Source organism: Lampetra planeri, chromosome 40 (assembly GCF_965212315.1).
Source record: "Lampetra planeri chromosome 40, kcLamPlan1.2.h2, whole genome shotgun sequence".
NCBI classification, from domain to species: domain Eukaryota; kingdom Metazoa; phylum Chordata; class Hyperoartia; order Petromyzontiformes; family Petromyzontidae; genus Lampetra; species Lampetra planeri.
In genome coordinates this window covers 10,339,125-10,366,762 of record NC_136146.1, presented here as the reverse complement: position 1 = coordinate 10,366,762, position 27,638 = coordinate 10,339,125, and the positions used below count along the sequence as shown (strand labels likewise).

The 27,638-nt window shown below is 52.0% G+C and overlaps 1 protein-coding gene across 1 annotated transcript in view; it reads right to left on the bottom strand.

Moving 5' to 3' along the window:
- LOC144731865 (ras-related protein Rap-1b) overlaps positions 1 to 26,285 on the bottom strand; it is a 54,672-nt gene extending 28,387 nt beyond the window's left edge. The window contains exon 1 of the mRNA XM_078613165.1: positions 25,964 to 26,285. The gene's annotated coding sequence lies outside the window, so the exon portion shown is untranslated. The remainder of the gene's footprint in view (positions 1 to 25,963) is intronic.
- Positions 26,286 to 27,638: the final 1,353 nt, after the last annotated feature.

Here is a 27,638-nt window from a genome sequence, read left to right as displayed (position 1 = left end):
GTATAGATTTTCTAGCCGCGATCAACCAGTGGGGCCCAGTGGCATCTGAAGCTGTCCCCTGGACGTCGCCCGCCCCACCCACCCACCACGGACCCATTTCTCCTATAGAGCGTACCAGTAGTCGCGTCCCAAAAGAACACCGCGTTATGGGGAAAAACAATTTCCAGGTTCTAATACATTTGATGTAATAATCGGTGTAACGCACAGTCCACGATAACACGTGAGATGCGTAACGCAGGCCCGAACGAAGACCGAGACGCGCGTGGGGACGCATCCAGAAGCATCCAGCAGCATACCAATGCCCCGTGGGATCGGCCACTCCCGTTTAAAGCGGCGCCGATTTTTAACGGAGGGTACACGATGGTAGGAAAATGAGGGTACGCAAAGCTGGGGGGTACAGGGGAGAGGCGTAAGGAGGTGGGGGGCGCTGTTTGATCGTGGAGATAGAATTAGCTTGGAGATGTATGCCGCACGACCGTAGTTCCGTTTGCTTGATCGCGTTATATATCCAATTCTCATCACGAAAACACACGCAGCGTTATAGGAGAACTGGCTGCGTATACAAGCGAACGACCCCGACAACCCGCCACAATGTTTACATCACTTGCGAGTTCGGCTTAACTCGTATGGGCTTGCAGCCGATAGGGTGTGGACAAGGGTCAAGCCGGGTAACTGCCAAGAAACGTTCGAGTGGCGTTTAGCCGAGCGGACTTGGGGACCACGGTGATCTCCCGCGGCGTTGGTTTAAGCGGACAGAAACCTCCGTCTCAAATCTACCCGCCATCCAAGTCACCCACAAACATTCATCCACTACTGCGCCCTATCCACCAACACAGCATGTCATATAGAACGCCATTAACCCACAGACCCACCAACACGGAATGTCATACATAACACCACTCACCCACCTACCACACTGAAGGTCACAACACCATTCACCCACCCAACACACTGCATGTCAAAACACCATTCACCCATCCACCACACTGAAGGTGACAACACCATTCACCCACCCAACGCACTGCATGTCACATCACTACTCACCCACTCACCACACTGCATGTCACATCACTACTCACCCACTCACCACACTGCAGGTCACAAGACCACTCATCCACTCACCACAACGCTCCACTTTTCGGCTGCTTCCCTCGCGCACTGCCCCACTGTGGAACCTCACTTCCCATGACCGTCTCTCTACACCTCCCCACACCCACCCACTGCAAGTATGAACTGCTGAGCGTGACGCCTGCCGCTTTTTTGGGCCGTCGCTCACAGAAAGCTACAGCCGAGAAACGACACACGACGACGGGTATGGTCAGCCTGCCATTTCCTCAAACGCAAGAGTCGAGGGGAAACGGAGGAGACATTTCGTAAACCGGAATTTTTGTCAGCAAATTTTTCCATGGCAGGGGGGGGGTTAACGCTCTTCTAACCCCAACGTGCCCGACGTTTGACCGTGCTCGCCCGTCCGAGTCACTGCTCGCATTCGCAGAAGGGCGCAAATCACGCGGTCGCAACCGCAGGAGCTGCGCATGGCAAAAAGAGGTTAATGTCATCAAGACACGGTTTGTTTCCCGATAGCGCGGCAGTAGATGTGTTCTTGAAAGGGACACCGCTTTATGGAAAATCGCGTTGTGATAAATTAAATATAATATAGGGGGAGAAGCGCAGTCGGTGAGAAAAACACCTGAGATGCGTACGCAGGCCGAACGACTGAGGCAGCATCCCAATGCCCTGTGCGACGATGCTACGCTAAGGCAGCCTACACACAACCAAAATATTACTGGTCATACTCTCTGTCATCGGGCCACGGTCAATCCACTGCTGGATGAAGGCCCCCCACGCAACCCGTACCCCCACCGCCACTCTGTCGCTATTCTTCTAGAAGCATCGCACAGCCGTTGTCCCTTCCAGCCGTGCCGCATCCGGCAAGCCCCCCCCGAAACCCCACTTTGCTTTCTCTTCACCGGGAATTGTAACGCAACCGGTGGAGGAGGCGAGGAGGATGAGGATGGTGGTGAGGTGCGGTGGAAGAATACAGAAAAGCCTAATTAAAAACCCCACACAATTGGCGATGGGATGCGTAACACTCCAGCTGTTTCTCAGGGCCACGCTCTCAGAATCTGCCATATAAGGGCACGTGTGTTACTTCCCCCCACCTCCCACCCGCCCGACGGTATCCCGCCGCTCCGCCCCGCACCACCCCTCCACACCACCCCGCGTCGGAACGAATCGCCTGCGCAGGTGGGCGGGTGGCCACCCGCCGCCCGCCGGCTGCCTGGCTGGCGGTCCCGGCCGTCCGCGTGGCTATCTTAATGGTTCCCACGCGTCCCCAGAACCTCGACCCGCCCCAGCCCAGCCCCGGGCCGGCCGGGGCCAGGCACCGCGGTTCCACCCCGCAGCTGCCCGCCCGCCCGAAACCCCAAAATGTTGCCCGCAGATGTTAAGAAATCCGTGGAAGCGCCGCGCAGGTTTTCTCATCGGGACCGGAAAAAGAGGAGAAAAGGGGACGCGGGGCTGATTCCTCGAAAATAACGAGGGTGGATATGCCGCGTTCGAGCAACGATGACAGGGCGGCGTGGGGAGTTGCTATATATTTGTTTTAATCTCTGGAACTCCGAAGATTGGAGACGACAATAGGAAAGTAACGGTGTGTGGGGGCTGTTTCGGTTGTGCCGGGTTTGTTGCTCGGCGGGCGCGACGTCCGACGGTTCGCTCCAGGGGCGGGCGTCTCCAGAAACGGCCCATTCGTGCACCAACGATGTGAGCATGGTACCGCCACGATGTTTAGGAGTCGATTTTAAAGCGAACGTGTCGATGCGGGGCCCAAGGAGGCGTCCCGCCGTTGTTTGACCGACTCTCCCTCTCTCACCGTTCACTACAATTGTTAAACCGCTCACGAATAAGCGCGACGGTGGCGAGATGTTGACTACCTCGCCTGGTATGGAGGAGGCCGTGGGTTCGATCCCGACCTTGACGCCTGTATATTTGGGGTTTGCGGTGCATCTCTCCCGCGTGGATTTTTATCCGGGTCCTCCGGTTTTTCCCGATACATTTAGAATTAACATCACCACGTGTTTAAAAGTATTTTGGCTGCTGCTATAAATTTGCACGTGATGATGGTGATAAGGCCACTGCGTTGAGCTATCATTTGTGATAACCAGGTCACTTCTGAAAAACAGCTACATAGCTCAGTTGGCCGTATACCTGGGAAAATAAATATAGTTTCAGTTTAAAAACCAGTCCAGTGATTTGGGCAGCAGGGCCCGAGGGGGAGACACGACCCAACTCTGGTCATTTTATCGCAGTTTCACGAGCAGACAGACTCGTGTCAACGTTCACATCGGTTTATTTTCCTCCTTCACTTAAAACGTACGCGCTCTCTTTTGCCTTTCACGGTGTGTGCGTGTTCGTTCTCCGATACTTGCTAACGGGAAAAACCACAAATATTAACATGCTCGCCATAATTTCGCAGTGTTTTGCAAGGCACCGTCGTTTTCCCACGCCACAGCTGAGCGGGACACCTCTTAAAGAGGGCCTCTTTAGAGAGCGAGTGTTTGGCCTACTCTTCCACACCGGCCAGTCATGGAAGAGGTCGGAGGTACCACTCACACGACCTGCCGATAAGGTCTAACCGTCTACACCGCTGGGTGGACGGACAGACTATAAACAATTACACAAACTATTTTTTATTTTACCAGGTAAGGCCCACTGAGCTCCAAAGCAGCTCTTTTACAGAAGCGACCTGGCCACAAATGACAGCTCAACAAAGTGGCTTATCACGTGGAAAGTTATAGCAGCCCAATGCCATAAACGCATGATAATTCTCCATGTGCAGGGAAAACCCAGAGGACCCAGAAAAAAATCCACACGACCACGGGGAGAGACACGCAAACTCCAAATATACAGGCATGAAGCTTGGGATCGAACCCACGACCTTCTGTATAACAGGCGAGGTAGTTAACATCTTGCCACCACAGCGCCCCAAGACTGTCAGGTGTGGAGGGGGTGTGGAGCCAGGAGATCGAACCGGCGACCAATGATTTGCACGTCCGGGGCAGCGGTTCCAATGAGCAAGTTGGTGGAGGGGGGGGGTTATTGTAAAAATATGAATAATCAGTTAATTAGCATCTGTTTCCTTTATAAGGGATACAGTTGTAAGGTGTATTACTTAATAATACGCTCCCAGGCCGTATCAAACCTGTAGTTGTCAGAGTGGTTAATATTATTTGTATTTCTCTCAATTTCAATAGATTCTCGAATTAGTCTCGGCCAATAATAATTACTTTTACACAACACTTCAACGTTATCAAAATCAATTGAGTGTCCTTGTCGGCAAGCATGTTCTGCAACTGCCGACAGTTGTTTTTTGTGAGTATTTAATATTTATTTGGTTGAGTTAGCCTGTCACCGCACAAACATCGGCGTTAACGTCATCGGCTTTTAATTGAAGTCGGCATATTGCAACCTTCGAGAATTAAATATTTACTTTTGAGCGATCACGTGACCAACACTTTATAGGGCATCTAAAAGGTGTGCCCCCCCCCCCTTGGGTGTGCATGGGGCCAATTTGGGGAACTATAAATAGCTTGGCGATGTAATCCTCCACCAATGTTGTCCAACAATAATCGTCGTCAAGGTGTGGGTTTCCATACCCACGCTAAACCCCGGTTTGCATGAACACATTGAACTTCTTTCACAACCGATCGTACGTAGCCAAACCCCTTGCATAAGCTCATCGTATTCCTCCGGTATGAATGTAATATTATCATTCTAAAGTCCACGTGCACCGATGCTCGACCACTGCGGCGAGGAATGTGGTACTGAAAAGTTCAGATGCTTTATTTTTTCTTCTCAATAAAGTGCAGTAATTCTTTCTAGATCCATCTATTTCCATCAGGCTTCAGCAGTGCAGCCTTACCTTCAGTCACTGCCAGCACACGTTGCCTTTCACAGCGTAAACTAAACTAAAACATTACTGTTAACAGGTACGGCTCACTGAGCTGCATAGCTCTTTTTCAGAAGCGACCTGGCGATCGCAAATGATGATAGCTCAACGAAGTGGCTTATCTTCACGTGGAAATGTATAGAAGCCAAATACTCTAAATTAATGTCGATTTTTAAATGTGGAGGGGAAAACCAGAGGACCCGGAGAAAAATACACACGGCCACGGGGAGAACATGCACACTCCAAAAACACAGGCGTCAAGGGTCGGGATTGAACCCGCGAACTCCTGTATACCAGGCGAAGTAGTTAACGTCTTGACACCATGAACAATGTCGATACAGTGAGGGGGCCCAGCTCGTTTTACAGGAATGAAACGGAGAAAAAAATCGATGCCCCGACATGAAACCGACACTTTCCAAAAGTGCACCAGGAAGATATTCATTAGCAGTAATCACAGACGAGCTTGACGAGGCGTACGGCGGCGAGCGAGCCTGCGCGCACCACGTGGGCATGCAGGCATAACCCGCCTTGGGCTGAAGAGGCTCATCCTGTTTGGCGCCGGTGGTTTTGGCGTAAACGGTCAAAAGTTCGACGCAAACCCTTCCACACACCAGCAGTACGAGCCCCCCCCCCCCCCCAGTTTGCTCGGGGCCAGCTCCCACCACTTGCACGGCCGCCCAGCCCGAATGTCGCCGCGCGTAACCCCCAAACCTACGAACCCCACAACTAAGAGCCGCCGTGCCGTCTGATGCTTCTTCAACGGATTGCGGAGAATGCAAAAAAATAAACTCCGCAAACTCTCCATGTCTCTCGACCCCGTAAGCCCTCCTCCTCTTGTGGGTAGCAGAAAAGAATAGAAGGCGGCAGAAGAGAAAACACGGGGGGGGGATTCTTCGTGTGTCTTTGCCTGACGCGTAAACCGCTCGAGAGCTGGTGGCGGCGGAGGTTTGCGTCTGGCAATGGAGTGGCGGTGGAGGGTCCGGGAGGAGGGGCCGGAAGGAGGGGCGATGGAGTTACGGATGAGTTGCGGAGGGGGGGGGGAGGCGGGGCGGGTCTCCATGCAGCATCTCGCAATCGCGCTGGCACGGCGACCGTCACGCCGGCGAGCCTTATAGGGGGGGGGGGGGGACTGTAAACAACAGCCGTGGTGGTGGGGGGAGCCCACCACACGACGACACTAAACCCACACGGAGAGAACGTGCGTCACAACAAACTCAAGCGAGATGGATCCGTAATGGCCAACAGAGAGTAACAATGATGTCCCCGCCGCCGTTGCCGTGCGGAGGGAGCTATCTCATGGAAACTGTGATGCGCAGAGGAGTTCGTTTGTTGGTGGGCGGGCGGGGGGGGCGCTAGCGTCAAACGACACATGGCCCCGGCCCCGAGCGAGTGACAGCACCGACTTTCCGCTCGTGTTGCTACTATCTCGACAACTGCGGCAAAACAAAAAAAAGCTCGCCCAAAATTCCGACAACCGCCGAGGAAATTAACTCAACTCACTCGCCACTTATACTGCAGGCAGAGGGAGCGCGGGGGGGGGGGGCTGATCGGACAGTAACCCCTCGGTTAAACGGAACTCCATTCAACGAGTCTCGGATTTAAATGGACAAAATCTGTTGAATCAGGAGATTTTGTCCGATGATCAGACAACGACGGACTGAGTCCTGTCCGTAATGGGGGCATCAGTGCACATAATATTCACTTCGTCCGCTTAATGGGTACACGGTGTTTATTACACACGTGTTTTTTTGTTTAAAATAGGTTCAAAATAGGGATAGAAGTGGAAAATTCGTTGTACAATACATTTACAGTACTTAGTTCTTCAAATATATGTTACCGTATTATTAATATACAGGTATTACTACACTATTATTATTACTGTGTTGATTTTTGATAATGAAAAGCATTTACAACGTTACAATTATCCTTACAGAAACACCAGCGAGTAGTTCTGTGCTAGGGTGTTGGATTTAGTGCTCACAATGCGCCATTTACCCATTAACGGCCAATTCGGTATTCTACGGACACCTCGTTCCCCCCATTAGTCCATTAAACCGAGAATGTGCTAATCACGTAAATCAATTTACTTCGCCCACCCCCCAAGGTGTCGTGTTTTTTATCGGTCAACTCACCAGTAGTAAAGGAACTTCCTCTAGTTACAAACGAGTTAGGTTCTAAGGGGTCTGTTCGCAAGTCACGTTCTGCAGATGTAGATGCCACTGGTTCTTCATGTTTTGTAGATGCCACTGGCTCTTCATGTCCTGTAAATGCCACTGGTTCTTCACGTTCTGCAGATAAAGATGCCACTGGCTCTTCATGTCCTGTAGATGCCACTGGTTCTTCATGTTGTGCAGATGTAGATGCCACTGGATCTTCACGTTCTGCAGATGTAGATGCCACTGGTTCTTCATGTTCTGTAGATGTAGATGTCACTGGATCTTCACGTTCTGCAGATGTATATGCCACTAGTTCTTCATGTTCTGTAGATGAAGATACCGCCACCGCCGCCGCCATCTATTGCACGGCGGTTGAACTTACGGACTCTCGGTTGTAACAGGCAACTAGAACATAACGGTCCAGAGGTTTGTTTACACCTCTGAACGATCTTAAGTCGAATGTTCGTAAGTAGAGGAGTGCCTTACACGAAGAAGTTACAGGTATAACGTCGATTTTACGGAAAGGACGCGTGTTCCTGAGAAATAAAAACACGCGTAAAGTGAAATGGCTCTTCCCATTAACTTATTTCTGACAAGAGGGATTTTAATTCCAGTCATTCCAACTACTACCTAATCTATACAACTTTTTGACGACACTTTTCACAATGCAAATATATACATATAAATAATAAAGAACATTTATATTAAACGGATTAAATAATACTTAGTTTAAAAAAGTAACCTTTTCAGGGAACTCGCCAACAGATCTGCTGCTGCTGCACGCTGGAATGATAAGAAAGGTGATCTTGATTTAATTTCGTGACTGCAGGAATCCATTCTTTGGTTCTTTCAGTAAAGTCGCGTAGTAATAACCAGGTAAAACCTTAACTGTTTATGGTTGTTCCATCATATCTGCAGGGTACTAGTCTGTTTTTCCCCGAGTTAATTTCCCCCCCCCCGCATCCCCAGCGTTTGGCATTGATGCTTCATTGGCATTGCTGCTGCATTGGCACTCGTGCACCGCCCCGTGCTTCTCCTGCTGTTGTTGGTGCACTTGGGCTACGCCCATCCCCAAACCCTTATAAACAGTTTGCCTTTAGAGGCTGACTCCTTTGCCTGATGACGACCGCTTGTGTTGCGATCAGAAAGGTCACGTGGAGGCGTTCCTGTTGCACTGTAGGGATACCGGGTGCCACGTGGTGAGATGTTAACTCCCTCGCCTGCTTTGCAGGATGTGGTGGGGGTTTGACCCCGACCCCGACGCCTGCTGCTGTATATTTGGAGTTTGCATGTTCAACCCTGTGGTCGTGTGGATTTTTCTCCGGGTCCTCCACATTTTAGAAACACGCCTTGAGAGGATATGGCTGCTGTGAATTTCCATGTGACGATAAGCCACTTCTCGTCGGGCTATCATTTGTGTCCAGGTCGCTTCTGAAAAAGAGCTATATATCTCAGTGGGACCTTACTTTGTAAAATACTTTAGTTGTTTACCATGACGCCGTTTGATCTTACGACACTTGTCTCGTCAAATTTCGTAATAAAACGCGGAAATTCGATTCCGTTAAATCTAAACGTGTCCATAATTTGTCAATTGCCTTCAGGGGAAATTTCCGTCATCTGAACATTCGTAGAAATCGGGGCGATACCTGTAAATAGGGGGGGGGGGGGATCGTCACCATCTCTAACTTCCCCACCACCCCCAACTAATGTGCCACTGGACTGGAAGTTAGCGTGCATGGCTTAGTGACATCATTCGCATCATCAACCGCACCACGCTGCCCGTTCTATGTAGGCAGGATGTGAGAGGCGGGGTGAAGGGAGTTTGCCATTTTCACGTACAAAAATATTGGTTCAAGCAAGCCTGACACTGCGGATGATACACCGAATGTCGAAACGGGTCCAGTTGGGCCTGCAGTCCCAGAAGGCCGTGCTGCTGGTGTATCATTTGCATATTTGATTTTGTTACTTAAAATGTAATGGATCGCAATTGCTGCCAATTTACGGACTTAAAACCGACTAATCATCCCAGCTCCAATGAGAACCAGGCCTCACAAATGGGGGGGGGGGGGGGGTGTGGGTTGGCACGGCAATTCCCGTAATGGCATTCAAATATCAACTGGACGTTAGCGTAACGTTGAGTTGCTATTGGGGACAAATTCATTGAGAAAACCGGAGCCAAAAACAAACCACACAGCTTTTGCAACTTGCAACGTATAAGGCCACCGCGTTTCCGTCGTGACGGCCGCTCAACGGGCTTCCGTGCCGCCAATGAAGCGCTGCCCAAGACGAAATACGCGTGTCGGAAAAGCGCTAAGGCACAGAATCCATGCGTGTGCAGGATTTTTCTCCCAAATTTTTTTTTATATCTATGGGGCCATTTTTGCCAGTATCAAAGTATGAAAAATAAGAATAGGTTTTTATTTTTACCCTTTCGGGCAATAAAACAGGAGTTGTGTCAAGATGTTCAAAAACCAAATAGATTATACCTTTTGCAGGGAATCAAGTGTGCACTGACCACACACGCAATTGTGGTGAACATGCAAACAAAACATGCTCTGATAATCTATGCATTGTCCTTGAAACTGATTGGCCTCCACAAGAGACAGCCTTCTTTATGGCCTAGTCTCACGAGTAGTGGTACCCCGGAGATCGAACTTAATTCGTTCCAGAAGGCCATTCGAACACTGATTTGTTCGAGTTCTGGTGCGTTCGATCTCCGACGTTCTACTGTACTGTGTGTGCTCAATGCAGACTTGATTCCTTGCAAAAGGTTTCCATTTGTTACTTGAACATCTTAACACAACTTCTGTTTTTTTTTGCAAGAAAGGTTAAAACCCATTCTTATTTCTCATCATTTTTGATACTGGCGTCAAAGGTCCCACAGACATCACTGCTCAAACCGAGCCACAAATGCTCTGATACTTGCATCGTCTTTGTGACCGTTCGCCTTCTGGCACTGTGTGTGCTCTCGCACTGGTGGTGTGACGAGGACATGAAGGCGGCTGTCTCTGGTGCAGGCTGATCAGTTTTCAAAGACACTGCACGGACTATTATCAGCACATGTTTGTTTGCATGTTTTGCCACAAGTGCGTGTGTGGTTAACGCAGTCTTGATTCCCTGCCAAAGGTTCCTGATTTGGCGTTTGAACATCTTAACACGACTCCTGTCTTATTGCAAGAAAGGGGGTAAAACATTCTTATTTTAACATTGTCGTCTACCCGGGGTCCTGGTTACGCACCCGGAGTGTGTGGCGGCCATGAGGTGCGACGAGGTCGTCGCCGTCGCCGCAAATTAAATCAAAGGCTGCGCCGATTTCGTCTCCGACCGGTTACCCCGTCCCCGGTGAGCTTGGAGCGCCCGGCGTGGCGACGAGTAACAATTCACGGCCCTGCAGGGTGGGGCTCACGAGCCCTGTGATGCGGGTATCAAGATATGGAGGCATGGGCCCCTGCCTCCCCGGAAGCCGATGCCTCCAGCAGCTTCCGCACCAGTAGCAGAAGCCCCACTCAGACTTTCCTCACTTGGTATAAGGTTGCGCTCGATACAAGCAAAACACAAAGGAATCACAATTGCCTCGCTGATCTCGTCAAGGAGCATAAACCATCATCACGCAAACTCCGGTCATCCCTTCGCAGCAGCAGTGGCTTTCTGGCTGGCCATCAAACAAAGGTAGTCACCGAATCTCACGTTTTCAGTTGCGCTTCTGCTGCTACCTGGAACGCTCCAACTTCCGATATTAGGAACCCACTGTGAGCTACGTGCACTTTTAAATCATCATCAAGATTGACAAAACTCATTTCTTTACTGATTTTTGTGTGAGTTTGTTGTCCTTCCCCCGCACCTACGCCGCGAAAAGAAGTTCAACATACATACATTATCGACTAGCGGTGGTTACAGTCACTGTCTTTGCATTAACGGTGACAAGAATGAAAAAAAAAGGGGTGATTATGTACTTATATTGAACTTCTTTCGCACCGTACATAGCCAACTGTGCCAAATGGGAGGTGCGCACAGAGAGACTTCTATCAGGAACCACAACGCGTTTAGCTTGTTAACCGAGCAACAAAGGCAGCTGCCACGATGCAACAGTTATCGAAGGGTTAGTCAATCAGCTCGCTGAACATGCAACGCAGGAGTCGCCGGTTTTCCATCTCCCAGCGTGGCAGTCAAAACAATGGCGGCAAGTTTCTGCCGAGTACACCACAGCAGTGGATCGGCAGGCCGTGTGCGGTGGGGAAAAGTGTGGGTAGCTCACCCCAAGCCGAGAGGAGACTGGTCGATGTGGACGAGTAGACCAAATACCACCCCCACCGCCAAGACCTCCCTGTGGGGGAAGCTCTTCAGCCCGCAGTGGAGTGAGCAACCAACCAAAATAATTTTAGAATCAAACCATCACCATGCAACCAACTGTGACCACTGCATCAGCCGTTCCCCATAACTCCCCCCCCCCCCATGCCAGGTGACATCACCACACCGGGTACAGAATGCACGCACGAGTCTCTCCCGCGCCAACTCAAAAGTCAAATGCGAGTGGCCGAGAAGACAGGCGCTCAACTACGTAAAAACGACGAGGAATGTGCCATCCCCGCAAAGAGTGAGGAGCTGAGGGGAGGGGGGGACGCGGGGAGGGTTTATAACAAACAAAGAATGGTAACGTGACAAAATGGGCTCGCACAGCCACAACAGAAGTGACGGTTTCTGTAGGTGGGCAATGTTCAGTTGCAACATTTCCAAATGACAATTTCTGCGGAGCGGGCCGTTTCCGATTGTGTAAGCGTGACGCGAGAACGTGAACGCACGCTCTGATCGCGGGCACAAGCACAAGGGAGCCATTTTTCTTTGTGTTTGCAGCGCAAGACGCAATATATTTGACGTGCCGATGGGGCCCCGCGCAACGCGATATCTCCCAGGAGCCAAATCGTCTGAAACGCGTGACGTCGATTATAAATGTGGAGGGAGAAAAAAATGAAGGACCCGTAGAAAAATCCACGCGAGAACACCACGGGGAGAGAGAGAGAGACGCGCAACTCCAAATATACCGCAGGCGTCAGCGTCGGGATCGAACCTACGACCTCCTGCGTACCAGGCGAGATGGTTAACATCTCCTAGCCACCGTGTGGGCGCCACGTCGAGCGGCGCGTCTCAGCGCTTGCCCCCACCGGTGCCCACTGACAACGAGGGTCGGGGGGGGGCGCTGGGTGCGCCGTACCGATAACGAGCGGTAATGGGCGTAGCGCTTGCTGTAATTGGCGAGTGGGGGGGGGGGCGTGTGTGCGTGACCAAGATAACCGCACTTCCTTCCAGCCTCCCCGGGAGGCCCCGATAGACCTCTCCCTGACGGTATTTTGCAAGAAGAGTTCGCAGGCAAAGGAAAAAGAGAGAGAGGAAAAACAAAAAGCCGTGATCGCAGACGAGGGGCGAAGGCTCGCGCCAACCAAATTTGGTCAAATGTCGTTCCAGGGGATCCTCTGAAGTTACGCGCGACCACCCCCCACCCACCCAACCATCCAAACACTCAACCAACCACCGACCCCACCCAACCATCCAACCAACCACTCAACGAACCACCCACCCAACCACCGACCCACCCAACCATCCACCCAACCACCCACCCAACCACCCAACCACTCAACCAACCACCCACACCCACCCAACCACCCACACCCACCCAACCACCCACACCCAACCACCCAACCAACCAACCACCCACACCCAACCATCCAACCATCCAACCACCCAACCAGTCAACCACCACCCACCCACGCCGCCACGTATCTGCGGCAGGAAGGCAGGGAGGCGTGGAGCAGTGATAACGGGTTTTGGTGCCTCGCAGACGGAAGGTGACCCCGGGGTGGATTAAATTCCCATGCGTGCGGAGTTTGCACGTTTCTCCCCCCCCCCCCCCGATCTGAGTGGGCTTCTTTGGGTTTTCTTTTATAGCTAAATCAAAAACCCACACGCACTGAAACCGGGTATTGGACAAACATCCCAATGCTGAAATGTTACCTGATTACACCTGGATACATCACCCCAAACTGCTAAGTTATTGAAAACTTTGACTAAACAATTTTTATTTTACAAGATAACTGAGCTAGTGAGTTATTTTTCAGAAGAGACCCGGCCACAAATGATAGCTCAACGAAGTGGCTGATTATCACGTGGAAATTCATAGCGGCGAAATAATCTAAAACGCACGTGGATTCTAAAATGTGGAGGGAAAATCCGGAAGACCCGGAGAAAATTCCACACGACCACGGGGAGAACATGCAAACTCCAAAGATACAACAGGCATCACAGGGTTGGGCTTGAATCCATCACCTCCAGTATACCAGGCGAGGTAGTTAACATATTTACGGGGAGAGAGACACGCAAACTCCAACAAATATTAGCAGGCGCGAGGGTCGGGATCGAATCCACGACCTCATAGTGTCCCAGGGGGAGAGGGTCGGTGGGAATGAAGAAACTTGCCCCGTTGTTATCAACTGCCACGCCATGAGATTGAACCGATACGGGTGGAGCTCTGGGATAGGAGTGAGTCGTGAGCCAAGTCATGAACAACCACGGCAGCATGCCATGCGCAGAAGAAAAGAGTAATTTCCTAGTCGCTAATAATTACATGCTTATTACAGACGCCAATGTTTCACGTGAGGTAATAAAATGCATAAAACCATACAAACAGAAAGTAGCTGGATTTTTTTTTATTGAATCGCGCCCCTTCTCCACCCCCGCAGAAGCATGCCGATTAATTAACTCGTTGAGACGACGTGGCACCCTGATGTACACCTGCATTTATTGACGAAGTAAATCCAAACCGGATTACAGACTAATTTACGCATCGATGGACGTGGCGGATTATTGGTTAAACGCACACCTCAAGCAGAATCCCGTTCTGCGTCTCCGCGTAATAAATAAATAAGTGTTGCTTACGAGCCCGCCGGCTTTCCAGAAGAAATATTTTTTGCGGCGGCATTTGTTCAAGTGGGTGGGGGCCTTACCCGGGTCTCATCGGCAAAGCGAGGGTTTTGTTAAACAAGTTCTGCTCGCTTACTGGACGCTACTGGCTAAGGGACACTTTTCATCTGCTCCAGTGGTTCTTAACCTGGGATGCACGCCCACTCCTGGGGGTGCGAGACAAGGCCAGATTTTTTTAGAAGGTAAATTATCGAAAAAGCAAATATTAAGCACGGGCACATAGGTTACAACTGACTTAGTTTCATCAACCCCTATGTACATATTAAGATTACACTTTTTACACGCTTTTTATTAACTCAATCTGTCTGTTGTTGTTGTCGTTGTTGCATCCTCAAATCTTGTAACTCAATTATAACCCACTTCCCAATGTGGTATCGACTGCAAACTTGGTATACTTATGTCATACTGATGACAATACTATATTCTATCATAAAAAAATATATATTTTAAACATTCATTTTTATATGTTATGTTTCGGCTTGGATCTAATTGTCCACCCTCAACTGACGTTGGCTGTAAATCGCCACGGTCCCTTACGTTAGGGAAAACTTCGGGGCCACTTCCTGGAGTCGTGGAGTTCTGCCATTACTCGTATGGTACATTTCATTAAAGCGTGTTTTTAAAAAAGTTTTTTAAAATATTACTTATTTAAAAATTAGAGAACCCAAGGGGTACAAAGGCTGCAGTAAGGGTTAAGAACCACTGCTCGGGGCTCGTCCCCCCCCCCATCCCCTCCGCCGTTCATCGCAAAAAGCAGTACCAAACACACACAAAGCAGTATTAACTTAACTCGTGGGTTTTCACAGCCAAAATCACACGATTATTGATTGTACTGTGTGAGGCCACGTAGAAGTGATCCGGCTACATTTGTCAGAAAGACCCCCCCCCCCACCACTCGACAGAGCCAAACAAATGTAGTTCGTCATGCGGAGGCGAAATGAGTTTGATGGCGCGCCAATTGTCCACGTGGTCGCGGGAATTTTTTCTCTCCAGGCCCTCCGGTTTTTTCCCCTTTAGAATCGATAGCATGCGTTTAAGATTATTTTGCCGCAATAAATATCCACGTGATGGCAAGCCAACTGTGTTGAGCTATCATTTGTGATGGCCAAGTCGCTTCTGAAAACGAGCCATGAAGCTCGGTGGGCCTTACAACACCTGGTAAAATAAGAAATTGTTGAGTTTAGTTTATTGTTCCAGCTCGCTCACCCGGTGAGCTGACGTACGATTCTCACGACCAAACTCAGCAAATAGCAGTGGCGATTCGCTTGAAACTGCGCCAAGCATCTTCAGGAAAATCCAGCAAGTGAAGAGTAACGACCCAGGCCGTCGGATGGACCTTGTCACCAGAGCCGGCTTCTTAATACGCGTGTCACGATTCAAACACGAAGAACCAATGAGATTTAAACTGGGCTTCCAACAAATACCAATTAATTTACTCTTAATTTAATTGCAATTTATCTGAGCCAATTATTAAAATTATATAAACGCACTAGCACTTAAATTTCGATTTAAAGCTTTCGTGACTACAGGGATTCATATTCTTAGTTCTTTCGGTAAAGTCACGTAGAGGGGAAGTAAAATAATAAAAATAAAACATAATAAAATTCTCACGTTTCGGCCACAACGCAAGCAGCCGTCCTCAGGTGAAGAACAGAGCTGTCAGAAAGACAGCGCCCTAATGAACACTACTAACTAGCACTTCTATTGCACGGTGCGACCTTGGAAACGATGACAACACCACCACGGGTTCACGCGACTGTGGGGTCAAGCCACCACGGTGGCAACGCAACCGCGGGATCGCCCCACAACAATCGAGATGCCTGGCAATGGCCGATGAGGTCATCGACAAGCAGGTCGGGCGAGTATTAACACTCAGTAATTACACAGCAAGGGGGGGGGGGGCTTTCACAATACGAGAAGCAACCGGTGGATTTCGACAGCGGCGCCCCAGCCCCTAGGCCCCGTCCTTTCGGCCCAACGCAGTAGAAGCCGGCACAGCCGCGCCGCGGCTACGTCACGCTTTTTTCAGTGGAAGTTTGAAACAAACATCGCTTCCCGACGCGCCCCGCCCATCCCGAACGCGCTCAAGAATCCTGCCCAGGCAAGACACCTCTTCCCCCTCCTCCCCCACCACTGCCCTCTTCCTGGGCTCAGAGTCAGGCCACCCCCCCCCCCACATAAGAGGTAGTCGACATCCAACGGGTTAAAAACCGCACCGCGAGGTTGCTCCGATGGATTGTCTGTCGCAAGAGATAACACACCGTGTCACAAAGCAACGGGTGTAGAGCACTTTTAGTCAAGGGTCCCTATCGTTTGTATTTTAGAGTCGCGTTTTTCCCCCGGGTCGGCTTTCTCGCCCGTCGGCATCTCCTTTGCAGAGTTGTGTTTGGTCCCGGTCATCCCCAAGGCAACGCCACTGCATGATCTGCACGGACCACACGACCTGCAGGGTTCGTGCTGTACGTACGGCTATCTGCGCGCGTGGGTCGTGAGAGCGTGCTGGGGGTTCGATCTTGGTCGACGAAACGGAAGCATCGCTTACACGCGCACGCACAGAAGGCGGGCCCGGGCGGAGAGGTGGCACAAGCCGTCAGTGGACTATGAGCCCGGCGCCACAGTGGCGAGGAGATGTTAACGACCTTGCCTGGTATAGAGGCCGTGGATTCGATCCTGACCCTGCCTGCTGTATATTTGGAGTTTGCGTGCATCTCTCCCCACAGAGATGTTACCTACCTCGCCTGGTATACAGGAAGGTCATGGGATTCGATCCCAACCCTGACGCCTGCTGTATATTTGGAGTTTGCATGTTATCTCTTCCTGTGATCGTGTAGATTTTTCTCTGGGTCCTGCGGTCTTTCCCTCCACATTTAGAATCAACTTGGCGCGATACATTTCCGCATGATTAATCCACATCGTTGAGCTATCGCTTCTGAAAAAGAGCTGTACAGCTCAGTGGGGCCTTACGTGGTCAAATAATTGGCTCGATTAACCGCGATTCAAATTGTAACCGACTCCCCCTTGCGTGGGCAGATTTACCCCAGAACACATCCTGCCGCCTCCGCCAGATACAGGAAGCTGCGAGCCGCGCCCAGCACCACGTGGCCAACGACGCCAGCGACACCGCCAAGCCACTGCCAAGCAACCTCCCGTCCAGCGGCACACGTGGGAACGCAAGAGCCGAGGGAATTCGTTGCCCGATTAGTCGCATAAGAGAACCTGGGATCGGTAACCAAGGGGGGTGGGGGGGGGGCTTTAGGGTCAACAACGCAGAAGCAGGTATCGCTTTGTAGAGAAGATCAAGTGGTTGTTATTTGAAAAGGCTCGCCCCTGCCATAGGAATGTGGAATTTTTGACTAATGGTCTCAGGGCTATAAACAGGAGATGTGAGCATGAAATCACTAAAAAATATATGTATTCCTTAAATAATGAGAGTGTGTATGTGTCCATACATGTTAAGGAGATGTTAACTACCTCGCTCGGTATACAGGGCGTTGTGGGTTCGATCCCAACCATGACGCCTGTATATTTGCACGTTCTCCCGGTGGTCGCGTGGATTTTTCTAACATTATAATCAACACGTGATTAGTGTCTTTGGCTGCTACACATTTCCACGCAACAAGCCACTTCGTCGAGCCATCAGCTGCGGCCAGGTCGCTGCTGAAAAAGAGCTACGTAGCTCAATGGGGGGAGCCTTACCTGGTAAAATAAGACAAATGGTATGTTGAACTTTTTTCGCACGTAGCCAACCGTGCTAAAATCAGAGGGGGGGGAGGGGGGCGAGAAAACTCAAGCAGCCCAGCACAACAAGTGTGGGCTGGTGGAGCGCCGGCAGGGAAGCGTTGTTAAGAAGAGAGAAGAAACGTGCGGGAAGATTATTTGGATTAATTAACCTGCTATAAATTTCCACGTGATAAGCCACTTTGTTGAGCTATCATTTGTGACAGCCAGGTCGCTGCTGAAAAAGAGCTATATCGCTCAGTGAGCCTGACCTGGTCAAATAAAAAGAGTTGTAAATAGTAATATACTGTGTATAAATGTCCAAATGATGGGCCGCTGTGTTGAGCTATTATTTGTGGCCAGGTCGCTTCTGAAAAGCAAGTTAATGGATGAAGGAACTCTGCGGGGGGGGGGGGGGGGATTTGGCATGACCCGGAAAATCACTCCGCTGCTAGCCTGCGGCTCCTGCCCAAAAAGCAATCGTGGGAAGCGCCACAACGGTCGAAGCAGAATCAGATCAGAATGTGTATTTATACTGGAGCAATCCGATGAGCTATAAAGCTCTTTCTCATAGATGGTGCACAGGATAAGCATGTCCCAAACAATCAATACAGACACACGATAGTAGTGCAAAGTACAAGAAAGGTAAACACATCGCCTGAACAAATACAAATAAAACTAAACCATCCCCATCCTACCAGGCAAAGCCCACTGAGGTATTAACTTATTGTTCAAAAACGACCTGGCCACAAATGATAGCTCAACAAAGTGGCTAAACATTTTGGCATTGATAGCAGCAGGGAAAAACCGGAGGACCCACGCGACCACGGGAAGAGAAACACGCAAACTCCAAATAATCAGGCGTCAGGGTTGGGATTGAACCCCCACCAGCCTCCTGCACGGCACCCGCGGGCGAACGCAGACCCCACCCCCTGCCACCCCCCCCCTCTCCAGCACCACAATGACACCAACAACGGTTTTGGTTGCTGAAAAATGTCGGTTTAAAAATAAATAAATGTAGGAGTAGTGGTGGTGTGCGTCAGTATGGAAGGGAACCACGCTGCCACACCCATCATCGATCACCCGTTTCCCCTGCGGGGGGGGGGGCTGATATAACTTGACGGCGCCACGTTGCGGTGGAAGGTTTTTGTTGCGCAGTAGAACTGCGAAAGGGGCAGCGGCAACTTGGGGAGGGGGGTATTTCATCTAGCAGCGGACTGATCACGATCGATGGCGGTGATGGTGGTCGCGTAACCTCCGTGATCCGCAACGGCGGGCAGAAGCCCTCATGCAGCAGTGGGTCATACGTGCGCACTTCTGAGAGAAGTCTCAACAGTTGCCACGCTGTGGCAGAAGACTGGCTCTTGCCAGGGGAATGTGGAATGTACAGACCGCGGGGATTTTGATTAACGGCCACCCAGCAGAGACGAGCGACAATGCTGCCGTTCATTCGATCGCGCACCATCGATGAACTCTCGACAAATGTCAGTCAAACTCCGGTTGACTTCATCATCCGCGGGGCGGGTTATCCTATCTCACTCAACGGCACGTGGGAAGATAAAAAAAAATCCCAACGCACGCGCCGCTTCCAGTATCAGCAACTCCTCACTCGTCGAGGGTCGGAGACTGGGTGCCCGCGTGACCGTGAGCACGTGGGCAAAGTGAATCTATTACTCCTGAGAACTGACTGAGACACAGAAACCGCGTTCCACCGCGTTCACTCGCACACTCTCTCGCCGCAGCTGCACGGCGAATGCGTCTTTGGCGGAACAAGCGGCGGTCTCCCGAGCGCCTCTTTAAACCAACCCACACGCCGCTCTTATCTGAGGGGGCATAAGGTAGAACACGCAATCACAGTAGCAAAGGGTAATGAACGTCTCCCGTGCTGTGCCGAAAAATGTAGAACTACTTGTTGGCTCTGTTACAGGTTGGCCACCCCTGGTATATAGGATAAGTTACCCACGCGCGTGTGGATGTGTGTGCGCGTGTCCTGCATTATGGGTAGCTGTAGTGCAGCAGTTAGCGCGCCGCGCTATAAACCTGGCAACCCGAGTTTGAATCCCACTCACGAGCCAACACCAGTGACGGTTATCTGAACAGGTGCTGGGAATCCTCTAGGTCGACTCCGCCTCAAATGAGTACTTGTGTGGTGTGTAAACATCGCCACTCGGGAGACAAAGGCCGTGGTGCTGGCCACCCACCCCCTCGTGCGCCGTGCCGGCCTTCATAGGTGCTGCTACTCACCAACAGTACTTTCCCCAACAGTCTGTTAAGGCTATGCCTGGGGATCTTTGTCTTTGCTTACGTACGTGTGTGCGTGCGCGTGTTCTGCATTATCCGCGCGGTTTTGTTTTGTCCGGGGGTCGCCCAATCCTCCCTTCCACTGACCCGGGTAGATCAGCAGTTCAGAGTCCTTGACTACGAGCGAGCATCCATGGCGCGAGAGCGAGGGAGCTGTGTGACTCGGCTCGCTTACCACTCACGGTTGAACGCGTTTACGCAGAAGAGCTCCGTCCGTCTGCCCGCCCACCCGCCCGTTCGTCCGCGATAACTCTCGTGCTAAAAAATCGGGAGGGACTCGATAAGGAGTTGAAATTAAACCACGAGATCATGCGGCATTTGGCGGGGGGAGGAACTCAATCGTTATAGAAAACTGGTCACATTGATTAAAAAAAAGTTGCGTTGCTTTTCAGTGGTGGGGGGGGGGGGGTACACAAGAGTGAAGCTGCCTGGTACGCGATAATCGTTATTTAATGCGTAGTCGGCTCTGGCGACCGATATTATCCGCAACGGAGGTTTTATTTGTTAACAGGTAAGATCGGCGTACACGAATTGCAAACGCTGCGCGTTTGACTCTCAAGACGCACAACCGGCGAGTGCCGAACTAGTAACTGATTGGCGCGTTTTGTTTACGCGAGACAACCTCACGAAAAAAATCGGCCGTGTCGAGTGGTTGGCGGCTTTAACGACACACATTTATTATTTACGCCAACTAACCTGGAAAACCCCCCCCCCGCCCCCCCCCCCCGGTCTGTCGGTGAGTGATCGGTGTTGTCGCAGACGCCGAACGTCGGCGAGCAAGCGACGAAGGTGCGCCGACGCTCCCTTCGAAAGGCGGCATCGTCGGAGGCACCCTCCCTCCTCCTCGGGGGGGGGGGGGATCTGCACGCGTGCAGACGCTTCCGGTTTAAAATATATATAAAAAATTTGGCTCAACAGATCCGGCGGAAAGCGACGCCCACGGTCCTTCGCCAGAAGCTCTCCGGGCGCGCAGCACGGGGAGAGGGAGACCGAGGCTGTGGCCGCCCGCCAGGCCGAGTTAAAAACGGGAAGAGATTGTGGGACTCCGGGGGTTGGGAGAACGGAGAGGATGGGGGCGCGGCAGGGGAAGTGATGGGGCGGACGGGCGGCACTGGGACCTTGGAAAGAGGCCCCGTGATGGGAACAGAGAAACGCGGAAGCCGTTTAAAATCGAAACTTCCCCCTCTCACCCCCCCCAAATGAAGCGCTCAACCAGCCAGACCCCCCCACCACCACCAGCGTGTCCCCGGCCACCCCGATCCTGGCCTCTCACCAAACAAACACAAACTGCCGGCGAAGGAACTTCATTTAAAGTGCAACATCCCCCCAACGCCCCCCTCCCCTGCGCACTGCGACTCCCCACCACTGTACCGCTTACAAAGACAAAGAGGCCCCCCCCCCTCCCGGGTATAGCCTGTAACAGAGTGTTGGGGCAAGTGCTGCGGCTGCGGGTCGCAACCTATGAAGGCCGACACGGCCACACGAGGGGGTGGGTGGCCAGCACCACGCCCGGCCGCCTTTGTCTCCCCAGTGGGCGGTGTTTACACACCGCGCCAGGAACTCATTTGAGGCCCGAGTCGACCTAGGGGAGGAGGCCCAGGGCCGCTTCAGAGAACAGGTCACTGGTGTTCGGCCGTGAGCGGGAGTGGAACTGTCCGGCAGGTTCGTGGCGCGGCGCGCGAACCGCTACACTACCGCTCCCCACACACACGTGCACCCCGTGCTCAAGGTTCAACGATGAAAGTTCCACATCCCTGTGGCAGGAACCAGACGCACTCTTGATAACGAACGGCGACTAATTATGGACAATGCCCGGCTTGATCTCTTTTTCTAATTTATTTTAAAACAATTTCCGAGCACACAGGATCCAAGACCCAAAAAGTCACGCAGCCAAATAACAGGCAGCACTGTGTCCCATCGATGAAGAAAACTCATTTCGAATCTCAGTCGTCGCTAACTTAGGCACATCATCATAAAACTGGACAGGATTTGAAGATCACCACGTGGTATACTACACAACTTCTTGGGAGTAAAATCGGGGGTGGTGGTTGTGGCGGTGGTGGTGTTCATAGGTGCAACAACAAGTGGAAAGCCGGGCGGCTAAAATACAGCAAGTTGGCACAGTAGGGAGGACAGCTGGTGGTGCATCTATCGGTCATCTCAGTCAGTCACCCATGGGCACCTGGGGTCTGTCCCGAGACCTCCTGTCAAGCGAGCCTTCGACACATCACGTGGTCTCAGAGTGCACGTGGCCTGACACAGGCGCCGTAGTGACGTCACCGCCACTTAGTGGCGAATGGCCGGATATTGATATTGGTTTCCGAGGTGCTCGCTAACGGCACTTGCCCCAACAGTCTGTTAAGGCTATGCGGTGATCTTCGTCGGTGATGATGACAAGTCTTGTCGTCCAGACAAAAACAAAGCACGTGCCCGCTCATCCTCTCAACATGAGGCTGATCAGAGGCATTAGGGGGTCATGACAAAAGCACCCCAACCCTTAACAAATTAAACCACTCGTCGACTCACTCACGGAGTCAAACTGACCCCTCTCACTCACCCATCCCACATGCCCTGTCACAACCCGACCCACCCATATAAACTCACTCACCCCACCGCTTCAACTCATTCACCCTCCTCCAAAACCCACCCCCCAACGCACTCACTTCATTCCACAAACTCACTCACCCACACACACTCTCGCCTACAAATTCAATGGCTAGTCTAATCGCTCACGGACTCACAAACTCACCCCTCTCACTCACCCACCCACTCACCCATCCCACACACCCTGTCAACCCAACAGGGTGTGCGGGATGTCAACTGGAGTTCGTCGAGCTGACCCCACGATCGCACCAAGCGAGAGGAATAACGCAGCTCACAATGCATTTGTTTTGATACGTAATCGCCACTACCTGTGCTGCGATGTATATGTTTCCAGATGACGATGGAGTCGTATATGGGCACCCCCCCCGCCCCCTTGTCACTCTGCTGCTGGATGGAGGCTGTGTAGGTCGTCAGTGATTGTTTGACCATACATCACCGCACAGGTTGGTGCAAAGGGGAAGAACCATTGCCCGCGGCTTCTTTCAAATGAACAAAAATCTCGACGCATTTACAGTACGGAATAAAAGGGAGGTTCGTACATTTTTAATTCCGTGCAAGAGTCGGCAAATTTCATGCTCCAGCAAACGTTCGATTTGATTGATTGTCCGGAAATCGTTTGTTCTTATGAATAACAACTACTGGAGTTACGGGTGACGTTAAGGCCTGGTACGAGGGATCCTCCTTTAAGAAAAACCAGTTGAGGTGAATGCCAAAAGAAAGTTACGATTAGTGTGGTCGGGACGGAAATTCTTTGAGAGGCGGGCTGGCGGGTCACGACTAAAAGACGCCACCCAACTTTCAGAAACTCCAGCCTGGGGAGGCGATAACTTCAGGTGCAAGAGAAGATGTGCAGTGAGACGACAACACAAAGACAAGGGGCCTCAAACCCACTCCCAACTACCGATGGACGGGGACTGCACACATAAGAGCCGGAGATGGAAGATACTACACGAGCCAAGGCCCTCTGTGACCTCGAAAAACTGACGTGCCCTGCGCCACCCACCCGTTCTGAACCCAACCTGGAACCAATGACGGGAACAACTTACTGTACTCTAAACGTCTTCTAGATGGAAGCCATAATTAGGAACAGCCCATCGTGGGAATTCAGCACCGAGGGAGAACCACGGGTTACTTGACTGTAGGTAAAGTCACGTAGGTATAAAATAAAAGAAATCACGACGTTTCGGGCGCAACAAGCGTCCGTCATCAGGTGAGAAAGCATGATCTGCTGCTGAGGCAGACTGTCGAATCCAGATTGACTGTAGAGTATTTACAAATGACGTGCCCCTACCGAGTGAGGGAAACGTCTCGCCCAGCACCTCACCACAGTCCTTGCAGTGCCTCACCTTTGGCACCCGAGTTGTGAGCAACCTACCCCGACAGCTCAAACGGAGTCCCCTCCCCTCCTCACCGACTTCATCCAGCTCCTCGCACACCTCGACCGATCACTCACCTACCTCGCCCGACACCTACGAGACCCTCCCCCCACACGTTTGGTACTCACCCACAAATTAAATCACTCGTCTACTCACTAACTTGCCAAAACTCAACCCTCTCTCACCCCCCCCCGTCAACCCGACCCACCGACTTTAAACTCACTCACCCCCCCACCGATCCAGCTCATTCACCCTCCTCCAAGCTCACCCCAGGCACTCACGTTGTCCACAAACTCACAACCCACACTCACCCACAAATTAAATCACTCGTCTACTCACTCTCGGACTTAAGACTTGCCAAACTCACCCCCTCTCACTCACTCAACCCACTCGCCCATCTCACACCGTCAACCCGACCCCACCCATATAAACTCACTCACCCCTCCTCCCAAACTCACCCCCACGCACTCGCTTCGTTCCACAAACTCACTCACCAACAAATTAAATTGCTCGTCGACCCACTCGTCCACCTTACTCAATCAAAATCTTGCCAAACAAACTCATCCCTCTCACTCACCCATCCATCCATCCAACACACCCCGTCAACTCGTCCCACCCATATGAACTCACTCACCCTACTCACCCGACCGCTCAACTCATTCACCCTCCTCTGAAACTCACCAACACTCACATTGTCCACAAACTCACTCGTCTACTTACGGACTTACAAACCTGCCAAACTCACCAAACTCACCCCCTCTCACTCACCCATCTATTCAACCGACCCACCGACTTCACCCATAAAAACTCACTCAACCCAATCACCCCACCGATCCAACTCATTCACCCTCCTCCCAAACTCACCCCAACAACTCACCGCGAGACACTTGGGACCGAACTCAAAAATAATTATTATTACAACTCGGGTGGGTGTATCGATCGTTTAAACTTAGGCCGCCAAACACCTGTGTGTGAGTAAACTCAACAACAATCATCCGCATATAAAACCAGACACACACACAGACACGCACACAAACACGAACGTGGAGTTTGTCCGTAGAGAATGCCACGGTGTTTTGGGGTGGGGCTGCACAAATATCAACCACCACCGTCATCACCACCACGGCCACCAACAAAACAACTATCACCAAAGACAAAGATGCCCCAGCATAGTCTTAACAGAATGTAGGGGCAAGTGCTGTTAGCGAGCGCCTATGAAGGCCGGCACGGCACACGAGGGGGTGGGTGGCCAACACCACGCCCGGGACCGGTTCCGATAATCGTCGCCGGTGTTGGCCGTGAGCGGGAATCGAACTCGGGTCGCCAGGTTCGTAGCGCTAACCGCTGCACCACCGCTCCCCCCCACCACTATCAACTACCACCAACCACCACCACCACGACCATTACCACCACCATCACTACCACCACCACCATCATCATCACTACCACCACCACCATCACTACCACCAACACGACCATCACCACCACTACAACCACCACCACCAACACGACCATCACTACCACCATCACCACCACCACTTCAACCACCACCACCATACTCTCGCTCGCTCCCTCAACAAACCGCGCACCCCCACACGGTCACAAATTCGCCCAGAATTAAAATGTTTTTAAAAACCCACAAAACCGCCGGGGCATAATCGTAAATCGCCAAACGCTGGACGAGTAAACGGAGAGCGAGAAACAGACAGCGAGAAACGAGGGAGCGAGAGGCGAGGCGGGCGGGCGGGCCAGGAAGAGGCGGCCGCCATTTTACGGGGTCCCGTCATCACCACCACCACCATCAACCACCACCACCAACAACATCAACCAACAACATCAACCACCGCGGCGACGAGGCAAGGGGAGGGAGCCCCGAGAAAACTTACGTTGTTTTACCGCACACGGTGAGCGAGAGAGAGCGCGAAGAGGCGGCAGACCCGCGGAGCAAGGCGATGGGCGGCCGGTTGGAGGTGGTAGTTTGGGGCTGGGGGGGGTAAGAGTAGCGACGAGGCTCTGGCGGGCCGAGTAGAAAGTCGAGGATGGCGGCGGCGGCGGTGGGGGAGGTCCGCGATGGCGTTTCTTTTTCCCTCGAGTCGATCCGCCCCGCGCGATTCTTCGTGTCGCTTCTCTCTCTGAGGGGGGTGGAGACGCCGCCGCGCGCTTCGCTTCTCTATCCTCGCCTCAGCCGAGACTTGGGCGAGGTCACTTGCGCGGTGACGTCACCGGGCGAGACCATTACACCGCGCGCGCGGGGGGGGTGGTGGGGGGTGGTCCGCGGTGGTCTTCTTGAGTCGATCCGCCCCGCGCTTCGCTTCTCTACTGACGCCCTCCCCCTCGTCAACGACTTGGGCGAGGTCACTTACGCGGTGACGTTACCGGGACGAGACCATTAGCGCGCGGCGGCGGGGGTGAAACTGGACTGTTAAGCAGCCGGGGCGACTGTGGTGTTAGGGCGGAGGGAGGAGGAGGGGTGTTAATGTGAGAGAATGGTAGAGTCCAACACTGTTGGAACTTTTAAATGATTCAGAATTAGAAAACCGTACAACGTTGAACTTCTTTCGCACCGTACGTAGACAAACCGCGCTAATCTGGGGTGCGGGGGGGGGGCAACACTAAACGCACAAAAAAACGAGTTTCATCAATCGAGATGATGATGATTATACTGATAGGAACCTCCTGGTTACACCAGCCCACAGGGGATTATTGTGTCCGTCCGTCGTGCAGGGAGGGGCTGGGTGGGGAGGGAGGGGCTGGGTGGGGAGGGGAGGGGCTGAGTGGGGATGGGCTGGGTGGGGAGGGTGGAGAGGGGCTGGGTGGGGAGGGGAGGGTGAGGTGGGGCTGGGTGGGAGGAGTGGGGCTGGGTGGGGGTGGGAGGGGTGGGGCTGGGTGGGGAGGGGCTGGTCACCCCGTGGTGCCCTTATAAAACTCAACGTTTAACCTACTCACACCGGCTTGTGCCCGCCCTCACAGTCGGGCATATTTGCGGAATACACCACGCCGCCGTTGACCCTGGCCATTAACCGAGCAACCCAACGTTCCTACCAGCTCCCTCCGCAGGAGGAATGTGTTTTAAAAGTGCAGCATAGCTCCCAGTGGCTTCCTAACATCGGAAGGGAAGAGCGTTCCAGACGGCCGCAGAAGCGATTCTGAAAGCGCCACGCGATGATGCGGTGCAGCCAAAAGCCGCCGCCGCTGCTGCTGCGAGGATGGCCGCAGTTCGCGTGATGGTTTATGCTCCATAATATAGGGGAGTTCTTTTGGGGTTATAATCGCGTGAATTTAAATGTGTCGTTTAACCCGCCGCCACCACCCGACACAGCCAATTACTGTAGTAAGTTTTGGTGTCACGTTAACAGAACGTGCCAAATCGTTACTGGTACAGCACGCCGGTTGTGTTGCAGAGAAAATCCACACCATTTACAATCCGAGTACGACGTTTCGCCAGTAATTACAACTTGTATCATCAGGCGGACAGCAAGATTTGTGTGCTGGCGTGCTGTACTAGTAACGAATTGGCACGATCTGTTTACGTGACAAACGCTACTAATTGGCTTTGGCGGG